General features: G+C 41.6%; 1 long non-coding RNA gene across 1 annotated transcript; it reads left to right on the top strand.

The window, feature by feature from the left end:
• Positions 1 to 1,303: 1,303 nt before the first annotated feature.
• LOC109196888 (uncharacterized) lies at positions 1,304 to 3,087 on the top strand. Its single transcript, XR_002058224.2, has 3 exons — positions 1,304 to 1,430; positions 1,519 to 1,688; positions 1,774 to 3,087. It is a non-coding gene; the product is annotated as an uncharacterized LOC109196888 (long non-coding RNA).
• The last annotated feature ends 8,627 nt before the right edge of the window (positions 3,088 to 11,714 follow it).

The raw sequence follows: 11,714 nt of genomic DNA, 5'->3' as shown, positions 1-11,714 counted from the left end.
TCCTCAAGGCGCTTAATAAAAGAGAAAACCTAGTGAAGACTGAGGCAGAGGGAGGTGGAGAGGAAAACAAAGAATACGAGATCAATGTAAAAGCCCAAAGAAATATCTAGAATATTCTTCAAATCGAAACTGCAAACTGCACTGCAAAGACAATCAGCCAGAGACAGACTTCATGCTCAAAACTGACTTCTAGCCACACAACTGAAGCATACAGCCTCAAATGTATGCTTCAAATTTTACCAGGTACAATAAGGAGACAGCTGTCAAGTTGATTATTGCTGAATTTAGTTTCCAGCCTTGACTGATATTACACCACAAAGCAGCCGAACAGCTTTACCACCGCAAAAATCCTCTACCTAAATAACAAGAAGACAAGAAGAATGTTTATCTGACAGCGGAGTGGGAAAAGTATCCTGGTGAAAGTTTCCTGACCTAAAACACTCGTTTTTTTTGCTTTGAAGCATTGCATGAAATCAAATGAGCGTAACATTGTCTTATCAGTTTTTACACAGCTTGTTTTTCTATTTCAATGAAAAGATTAAAAACTCTAAATGACGCCTTAGTTGTTGTACACAACCTGCACATGCTCTTACACGTGTGCATGGGATTTGAGACTTTTCAGGGGACTCCAAAAAGTCAAGTGGTTTTTCTACATAGTCATTAGTGCACCAGTGCCTTTGGACTGTTTGGAATGTCACATTCATGAGATTCTGGGCTGATAGCAGATGAAGCTGCTGTAACTAGTCTTGTTTAGGCAGAAGAAAAAGATGCTGCTGACACAGTGAGTCAAAGGTGCATGTTTTGTTATGTTTTGATCAGATATATTTTCTGTACATTGCATTGAATTTAAAAAAGGAATTTAATATTCATACTGAATATTAAAGTTCGCACTGCTGACACCAATAACATTGTCACTGGTTGGTGTATGAATGCACCGTCAACACAACCTCAAAATTCCTGTGAATAACGTCTCTACAGTGTACACAGCTAACCTTCATTTAAGCCGTGCATTTCCTTGAATAGGCGTTTGTGTCTGTATGGATTTTGTTTTGCATGTCACCTCCATCGCACACACTTCTGTATCAGGATAAACAGGACAGCATTGCAAATGTGTATGCTTTCCACATGAGACACATTAATCCGAGTCTGACTTTTTAGAAAATCTATTAGGCTAACTGGTTATGGTCCTGCATCCAAACGAGCTGCTGCTGACTGAATCACCCTGCACATTCATCTACCTGCTGGTTTACTGGGTGAGGCTCATTTTCACTGTAGGTCCACTGTGTTTCAGAGAACTCAAAAAGCTCAGTATATTAGGACCTGAGATGTGTTTCCCTTTTTTGGGCTGTGATCCTCGAGACTCCCCGACACACCTGTGGAGCATCAGGCATCATCAGCCGTCTGGTGTCAAAGTGTTGTCTCACCCACAGGTAGTAATATGTCAGTTGTGCTTAGTGTCCGATTCTACCACCGTCAAAGTATTTATGGGACCGTTTTTGCCTGTCTCCCTTCCTCCAGCTTGCCTCGTTTTCCCTGGCCACCAAACAGCCTGAGGACCCCTTCCACGCTCATCAGTTTGCCTTTCTGAGTTCGTCTCCCTCTGGATATCCATCACCAGGTCCACCTGCGCCGCCTCAGCCACCAGCTCCACGCGCTCCTGTCCGAGCCTATAAATAAGCGTGTGACAAGTACGCTCTCCAGCCCTATTCCTCACATAACCCCGTCTTCCCTCTCACCGTGCCCTAACCACTACTTTCTCTCCTTCCCCCATAGAGTGCTTGACTGTCTCTGCCAGCTGACCCCACGTTCCCAGTATCCAATTGTTTCAATATTCTTTCACAGTACAAAAAAAAAAAAAATCGGTTTCATTACTTCAAACGTGTCGTTGTGATCTGCTACCTGGCTCCACCCGAGTTATTCCTAACAAAATAGAAGGCACAGTACAACACATGATGTGCTTTGTTATGAACATGAGTCATCTCACTTGAAGGTAAAGTCTGAGGAGCTAAATCAAAAGGGAGCAAACACACCGTAGAGAGCTGAGAGACAATGAGCACAAGCACCATCCTGAAAGGAAACTTTGCCAGTGGAACTTTATCAGACTTTGCACTTAGCTGAAACACATGTGAGCCTTCTGCCGATATGCAGTGTTTCACATGATTATAGCTGCTGCTGAAATTCTTCATTGCTCACTAGCTTCTATGTAAAATGCACTAAAAATGGTGTGTGTAGACACTAGAGCCAAAATCTGAATAATCGCCCATATTATGCTGATTGTGTTATTTTTCTGACACCACATTCTGATTTTGTGACTCTTTCATATTGTAATGGATCACATTTAACTACTGCTGGGGAAATACTAGAGATTTCCCTAAACCCTGACACAATCTCTGGACCGAGCCAGCTAATAAAAAATGCAAGGGAGGCAGAGCATCCCAGTAGCCTATAACACATCTTTCTATGTGTTCTCATGAGCTTATTTTTCACTGTGTTCTTGTTGTTTTCTCTCACTTTGGTTTGTTTCATGATCATTTTTCTTTTTAATTTTGTTCAACATCTTTTATGAAATGAAGGTGTAAATGGTGTATTTTACATTTTCTCTCACAGCCCTCTGTGTCTTTGGTCCATCCTGAGGTCTCTGCCATCAAACAGATGAATTCTCTGTACCATTTAACATGGCTTGTTTAACTGGTATTCAAACTAGCAAGTAGTGTCAACAAAGGGACACTGTGGATCAGTGTGGATTACTGAGTTTTACAAACTCTCGTGATCTCTGATTGGTGACAGTGGCATGAGGTGAGGTCCGGAACAAGAAGTAATCAGGTAAATGGAGAGCTTTGCCTCGAGCCCCCAAAGCCATGTGATCATGTGTTGTGATAAACAATTAGGGTAGTATTGTGCTTACATTTTTTTGCATATGTAGTTTTCTTTCCAGACCTATTACAAGTCGTCACTCAGATGCTTGAACAATAAAACATTCACCAACCATCTGAGCGGTACTTTGTAGTTTTCTCCATCATCAAAACAGTTTATACATCACATTAGATGCAGAGATCTATTATTATCTTTTGGATAATCAGATTTCTTAGTATGTAAGATCATTACTGTTTGTTATAACCATTCAAACATTAACTGAAGGTTGCAGAGCTGTGTGCTGCTTCAGCTTTGCATTCATTTAGTTAAAAATGTTCATTTGTTTGGACCTTGCCAACATGCTTTCTATTTACTTCATGTTCATACTCTGTATTATATATTGTTGTACTTTGTGTCCTAATGCCTGTGACGCAGTATTAGTTCAAAGGGCTTTGCCATAAGTGGATCGTATCAGCATGCATTTGATACCTCTCAGTTCCTTAGGTGTTTAATAGACAGCCTGCAAGAGGATGGTGCGCTGTGTTCTCCAACCTTTGTGTAGGAGGCTGACAATGAAACAGTCTTTGAAGAGAATAAAAATTCTTTAATGCATCAGATAGTACAGACAAGAGGGGAGTGTTTTTAAGAGCTTTGCACAGTGGGGGCTGCAGAAACCTGCAGGGATGTGAATTGACTGTTCATGACGATGCTTAATAGCTGGGTTTTGAGGCAGATCAATAGTGGTGTAGTCAAGTGCTGATGGTTTATTATCTTCACTGCAAGCTACAAGATGGTCCACCTGGCCACGATGCACTGCTTCAAGAAAGAGATGTACATGTGCACAGGCAACAGTGAACAAAATTTTCTGCATGCACATTTTCTGCATATGCAGAAACGTTACTATCCCTTGTGCTAGATAAAATAAAAACAAACAAGTTAAATGTGTGGAGGTTGTTTAACTTAGTGAATCTTCAGAATATTAAGTGAACGTTATTTGACTAGCTTTCTGCACAATGGCAAGGTATGCCATATGCAAAAAATAAATAAATAAATAAATACTGGGTCAGAGATCTTAGTCTTTGAATTCAGATGTTTTCAGTCCTAATGCCACAGTTGTATAAAATCAGGCACTTAGCCATGCCTCCTGCCTTTACAAACATTTGTTTGAATGGGTCAGTATTTCCCAAATGTTTGAATGTGGGAGTGTAGTGAGATGGCATTATTGCAACAAGTCAGGTTGTGAATTTGCACACCTAAATATCCCACGATCAACAGTAAATGGTTTCACTGCATATTGGGAGAGTTAAAGAATCAAAGACTCTTTGAGTGCCTGAGTTCAGGGGTGGCTGTGGCTCAGGTGGAAGAGCGGATCAGCTACTGATTGGAAGGTTGGTGGTTTGATCCTTGGCTTCCCCAGTCTGCATGTCATATATCCTTGGGCAAGATACTAACCCCAAGTTGCCCTCCGATGCGTTCATCAGAGTGTGAATGTTTATTAGTTTGCACTTGAGTTTAGAAGTACTTGTGTGAATGAGTCATGTTGTATACAGTGCTTTGAGTACTCTGGGAGAGTAGAAAAGCGCTATGTAAAAATCAGTCCATTTACAAAGTGGCAGAACAGGTAACGTTACAGAATTAGGTCACTAATTTGTGCATAGTGCATAAATGTTGCCAACACTGCTAACTCAGTAACTGCAGAGCTCCAAACCTACTGTGGCACTGACATCTGTGCGCCAGCAGCTTCAGGGCATGGGTTTCCATGGCCAAACATCTCTTGAAATATGTCCACATAGTGTAGATGCAGTTATCAGAATTTTGTAGTCTGTGTTACTTGTGGACTGTACAGGTGTAGTACTGGTAAATAGGATAGTGATTAGTTGGAGGGATCAGGGCTTGACTCACAGCTCCCCCTCTTCAGTTAGTCATTTCAGTCAGAAAAAAAATGAATTTTACAGTGATGAAATTTGGCAGCTCTGTCATGCTGTGACAGAGCTTTGGCTGACATTGTTTGGGTCCTCTTAGACGTAAGGTTCAAAACAAAGTTGTTGGCTGACTTTAATCTTAAAAATAATTCTATCCTGGTTGATCTTCCCACATCCATAGAGCACAAAGGCTCACTGAACAGGTGGCCAGGAAAGCTGCAGCCACTAAATAGCTCCAGGCAGTCAGGCAAGTCTGGACAACTCAGCTGAATGGGAAGAACAAGATCCAGGCAGTTAACACCTATGCCCTGCCTGTGATCAGATCCCATGCAGGGATAATAACCTGGTCAAAGGAGGAGATAGAGGAACATCAGAGATCTCTGTCCAGAAGAGCACAGTGCTAAGAACAGCTAAGATACTGCGCAGGAAGCTGAAACTCCCACACCTCTGGTAGAGGACCTCAGTTTGAAGGTTAAAGACCGCCCACAGGGGCGACAGGAGATTTGTTTTGTTTTGTTTAATAGGGACCAGTGTTGGGCAAGTTACTTTGAAAAAGTAATTCAATTATAGTTACTACTTACTTCTTCAAAAAAGTAACTGAGTTAGTAACTGAGTTACAATATTCTAAAAATAATTAATTACTTGGAAAAGTAACTATTGCGTTACTTAAAAAAACAAAAACAAAGAACGTTTAACCCCCTGGGGTCCAGGGTGTAATTGGCCATTTTTTTACTACTCTTGATTTTCTCTCCACATTTTACCTGTAAAAACTATTTGCTTTGCCTTGTTTGGTATCATTCTTTTTAGCACAACCTCGCGTGCCTGAATTTACAGTTATGTTCTCATTTTGTCATACTGTACAACCAGAATTGATCTAAAATCAGACAAAAACCATAAAATCAGAGTAGAAAAAGTTATATTTTTACTGTAACAACCACAAACATGTTTAATGAATCATATTTCATAGTCAAGTCAAGTCAAGTTGGTTTTATTGTCACTTCAACCATATACAGTTAGTACACAGTGAAACGAAACAACGTTCCTCCAGGGCCAAGGTGCTACATGCAATATAAATTTACAACATAACATAAATTTACAACATAAATTAACAGAAAACACTAAACTCGCTAACTAAGAGGGCAGACTGACCTAACATAAATTGCAGCATAAATTAACAAAAACTAACTATCTAACTATCTAAGGAGAACTTGGTAGGTAGGTAGTGCAGGAACAGTAAACATTCCTTAATGTAGCAGCAAAAATTGGGAAGTAAAGAAGTTAGTGCAAAAAAAGTCCAGTTATCATATTGTGCAAAAGAGCATTTACAGGTTGGTGTGTACGATAGTTAGTCTCAATGCTTTGAGGTAGTTGAGTTAAGCTGAGTGATAGTGTGTGTATGTGTATGTGTGTGTGTGTGTGTGTGTGTGTGTGTGTGTGTGTGTTCATCAGTCCAATCCCTTTCTGTTGAGGAGACGGATGGCTTGTGGAAAGAAGCTGTTGCACAGTCTGGATGTGTGTGCCCGAATGCTTTGGTACCTTTTTCCAGATGGCAGGAGTGTGAAGAGTGTGTAAGAGGGGTGTGTCCGATCAGCCACAATGCTGGTGGCTTTGCGAATGCAGCGTGTGTTGTAGATGTCCTTAATAGAGGGGAGAGAGACCCCGATGATCTTCTCTGCTGTTCCCACTATCCGCTGTAGGGTCTTGCGGTCCGATATGGCACAGTTCCCAAACCAGACAGTGATGCAGCCACTCAGGATGCTCTCGATAGTTCCTCTATAGAAGGTGGTCAGGATCGGTGGTGGAAGCTGGGCCTTTCTCAGTCTTCTCAGAAAGAAGAGACGCTGTTGGGCTTTCTTGTGCAGGAAGCTGGTGTTGAGGGACCAGCCGAGGTCCTTCTCCAGGTGGACGCCCAGGAATTTGGTGCTGTTGACGATCTCCACAGAGGAGCCGTTGATGCTCAGCGGTGAATGGTCGCCTCGTGTCCTTCTAAAGTCAACAACCATCTCTTTTGTCTTGGCAACATTCAGAGACAGGTTGTTGTCTTTACACCAGATCGTTAGCCTCTGCACTTCCTCTCTGTACGCTGACTCGTCGTTCTTGCTAATGAGACCCACCACGGTCGTGTCATCAGCGAACTTAATGATGTGATTTGAACTGTGTGTTGCTACACAGTCATGAGTCAGCAGTGTGAACAGCAGAGGACTGAGCACACAGCCTTGTGGGGCCCCAGTGCTCAGTGTGGTGGTGCTGGAGGTGAAGTTCCCGATCTGTACTGACTGAGGCCTTCCGGTCAGAAAGTCCAGGATCCAATTGCAGAGGGAGGTGTTCAGGCCTAACAGGCTCAGCTTTCCGATCAGTTGTTGGGGGATGATCGTGTTGAATGCTGAGCAGAAATCTATGTACAGCATTCGAACGTGTGTGTCCTTCTTGTCCAAGTGTGTGAGGGCAAGATGGAGTGCAGTGGAGATGGCGTCGTCCGTTGAGTGGTTATGGCGGTACGCAAATTGCAATGGGTCCAGTGAGGGGGGCAGCAGGGTCTTGATGTGTCTCATGACGAGCCGCTCGAAGCACTTCATGATGGTGGGTGTAAGTGCAACAGGACGGTAGTTGTTGAGACAGGACACAGAAGACTTCTTGGGCACAGGGACGATGGTGGTGGCCTTGAAGCATAACTTCAAATGCAAATATTAATTGTCAATTTTAAAATCCTATGCACAAGTTTTGCAAACAACAAAGTTATTTGCATCCATTTACCTTGATTTTTTAAATAACCATTTCAAACTATTTACAGAACAATCAGCTGTTCTTCAATAAGATGCCACACAAATTATTTGTGCCACTCCAAAAAAATCATTTCTGTCCACTATAAAGGAGAACATCACAGCCTGATACCTGCAGGTCTGACATTAGGTCTGACTTTATTCTTCCTCAGTCAAACAGCAGCACTCGATTGTTTTGCCCCCTGAGCTCCAGGTGTTGTGCTAGACAGTGATCGTGATTACCGTCCGCGGGAGCGCGCAGCTGCTTAAAGCTGTAGTGTCCAGATTACTTACAGCTACTTCCTGCAGCTGATATAAGATGCGGTAAGCTGAACACAGCTTCAACCGTCTGTTTGTTGAAAAATAGTAACGGACCGCGTTTCCTTGTTAGTAACTGTAACGGCGTTGTAATAATAGGAATAGTAATTAGTTAGATTACTCGTTACTGAAAAAAGTAACGCCGTTAGTTACGCCGTTACTTGTAACGCCGTTATTCCCATCACTGATAGGGACCCAGTAATGGTCCCTAGGCTAGGTCCCCATGTAAACCAAGCCAACCTCAGATATGAGTGAGAGACCAAAAACTGAAGCCATACCGGCTTGGACTTCGCCTGGATTAGGGTCCGTGTCAGGTGTTGAGGAACCAGGACACACTGATGAGAAGTGGACTACTGGAAGAGTGTATGGGAGAAAGATGCAACCAATAACAGCAATGCTCAGTGGTTAGTGGATCTAAGAGCAGATCACAGCCACCTCCCCGAACAGGATCCAGTAATCATCACACTGGCTGACATTAAAGAAAGGGTCTCTAGTATGAAGAGTTGGACAGCACCAGGCCCTGACATGGTTCACACTTACTGGCTGAAGAAGCTGACTGCACTACATGAGCAGTTGAAAGATTACTTTTAGGTGGTACTGTGCTCATTACATAACTGTAAATCGACATTTAAACAGTATTTAAATGTCAAAGTCTGTCATTGCACAATGCATTTTAAAATAAATATTCAGTTCAATCCAAAGCACTTTTAGTTATATAGCACCAGATCACAACAACAGTCGCCTCAAGGTACTTTATATTGTAGACTAAAGACTGTGCCATAATACAGAAAAAAACCCAACAAACAGATGACCCCCTATGAGCATGCAGTTGGTGACAGTGGGAAGGAAAATCTCCCTTGTAATAGGAAGAAACCTCTTCCTGGCTCAGGGATGTTTTGGCCATTTCCTGTAACCAGTTGGGGGTGAGAGGAGGAAGAAGACAGGTCAAAGACATGCTGTGGAAAAGAGCCAGAGATTAATAATACCTAATGATTAAATGCAGAGTGGTAGATAAATACACGATGAGTGAAAAAATGTGAGAGAAGAAGAAACAGCAGAATAAGACCTTATGTGTGAGGAGCAGGATTTTAAATTTGACTTTGGATTTAACAGGGAGGCAATGAAGAGAAGCTAATATGGGCAAAATATGCTTTCTTTTTCTGGTACCTGTCAGTACTCTTGCTGCAGCACTTTTCATCAATGGAGAGCTTTTCAGGGAGTTTTTAGGACATCCTGATCATAATGAATTACAGTAGTCCAGCCTGGAAGTAATAAACGCATGAACTATTTTTTCTAGTTTTAACAATATTAAACAAATGGGAGAAAACAGTCCTATATATTTGTTTAATATGTGCATTGAAGGACATAACCTGGTTAAAAAACCAAAACCAAAACTAAACTAAAGGCCAAGGTATCCAGAGTAAGAACCTGGTTAGATACCATATTTCTAAGATTTTCAGGGCCGCGTACAATAACCTCAGTTTGATCTGAATTAAGAAGCAGAAAGTTAGAGGTCAAATAAATGATATCAGACAATATGTCATTATCATATTCTTTGAACTCTCAAATTGCTGCCTCAACAATTTAGTTGCAAGTATGTTACTGCATTTCACAAAGCTTAAAAAGATGTTCATAGGCATTCACAGATATTTAAACCTTTTGGGTCAAAGACCCACAGTATTTATGCTCTCGAATCCTTGGATGTTGTGGATTTACCGTTTCTCGAATGTCATACTAGGTCTTTCATTTTAAATATATTTTAAAAACATCCTTTAGATGACACAATCTTTGTCAAAATCAAACCTGTCATTTTGCCTGAACCTCCTTAAAGTCCCCCGAAGGATCCTGGAACCATGTGTAGCTTTGATGATCCCTGTAAAAGTGTAGAATCTGTAATATTGGCCCCTAACAACAGGTGCCAGTATTTCTTCACTCTTCCACTGCTTCCCAGATTCACCAGCATATCAGGGGCAGGAAAAGGGCATTAACATGATGTAGAGAGGGATGTGAATAGGAAGGACAGATGCCATTTGTGTGGACAGAAAACAACCTGAGGTTATGCTTGACTGTGAATGAATGAATTAGCAAGTCAGTCTGAAAAGTCACAGTAACTTCCCACAGCTTTGTAACTCTGAAACATGGGCATGAAAATGCACTTTAAAGACAAAAGAAAGATATTGTATAAAAGGCAAATCAATAAACAGGTTGAATGAATTATATAACATGACTATTTTAATCTGTTATGGAACATTTTCTGAAATGAAATAAGAAAAAAAAACTGACCACAGCATTTTCAGGATATGCTAAGAACAGTACTGTCCAGTGTAATACACAGCTCAAAAAATTAAAGAAACACTTGGAGAACACGTCAGAACCTAATGGGGATACATATTCAGGAATTACAAGAAATCATCAAATCTTTAAAAGAAGCCTACGTGTCCTGCCAGGAACAGGAAATACTGAACAAAATATGTTTAAAAAAACTAAAATTGAAGGAAATTATGAATAAAAAAAAAACTTGATTCTTAGTACAAAGACTTTGCTTGCAAACTTTGAACACGGTAACAAATCCGGTCAATTTCTAGCTAACCAGTTAAAAATAAATAGAAAAGAAATATAAAGAAACGACTATATGTGTTTTTAAAGACTTTTCCAGGAACACAGTATATGACCCTGAAAGAATAAACAACACTTTTAGGGACTTTTACAAAACTTTATATTCACCACAGATAAACCCATCAAAAAAGGAAATTTATCAGTTTCTTGACAACGTAAACCCTTCTGAAATTACCACACAGTCAAACAATAGCACTGGATTCACCCCTGACACCAGGGGAACTCCAGGAAGCCCTGATAAGTATGCCCAATCATAAGGCTCCATGTCCAGCTAGCAGAGGTGGAAGATGAACTCAGCTTGGGTGTTTACTGTCTTACGTAGTCTGGGAGTTTACTGAAGGTTAAGGTGGATGTAGTTTTTCCTCAGCAATGGGGTCAGGTGGGCCGCCTCATGCTCTGTTGGGATTGGCAGTGGTGCTCCTTTGGGAGCTGGATCCAGGAAGGAGGTAATTTGCCCTCTCTCAATCCTTCCCTCCCCATCCCCAACTGCCTCCCTCCTCCCACTCCATCACCCCACCACACATGCAGGGCCTTGGGGTACAGGTGTGTCACTGAGATGCAGGGGAGGCATTCCTCCTCTGTCCCCTCTTGGCCACCTGTCTCAGTTTTATTTCACACCTTAGACACTCACATTACTTACACTCTCATGACACATACATATAGGGCCTTGGGGGTGGGCACGCTAAACTGCGTTCAGAGGACGGTCTGTCTGGGCTGGACCAGGTGACCCTGAATCCTCCCTTAGTTATGCTGCAATCCGGTTGTTCAGTCTGACGTCACTGGCCGTGTCTGGGCCTAAACTCCGCTGCAGGTTCATATATCAAACGATCACTGTGGCATTACTGAGAGTTGAAAAACTGTCTAAAGTCTTTCATCTTTAATAAAATGATCAGTGTTCTGCTCTACCAGGTGTAACAATTGAGTTTAACATCCAGGCATCCATGAAAATGGAATTTATGACATTTAACGGCGTTAGAAGTTAGCAGGAAGTTAGCTCGCTAGCTTCTATCTAAATACAATATAGCATGTCCTGACTGCGGGGTTTTGGAAACAAATTCAAATGTACAGCTCTGCTATAACTTCCAACATAAATGAAGACAGAAAACTAAACAGCAGTGACGTTTGTAGGGTTACTGAAGTTTGGCTAGCTGGTATATAATGATGTGCTACGTGACCGCTAGCGACACAGCTATGTTAGCATAACATAAACAAGCTAACTTTTTTTCCACTCGATAAAAGTTAACGT

Source organism: Oreochromis niloticus, linkage group LG23 (genome assembly GCF_001858045.2).
Source record: "Oreochromis niloticus isolate F11D_XX linkage group LG23, O_niloticus_UMD_NMBU, whole genome shotgun sequence".
Taxonomy (NCBI): Eukaryota; Metazoa; Chordata; class Actinopteri; order Cichliformes; family Cichlidae; genus Oreochromis; species Oreochromis niloticus.
Note: the sequence above shows the minus strand (reverse complement) of the source record. Positions and strands in the feature narration are given on the sequence as shown.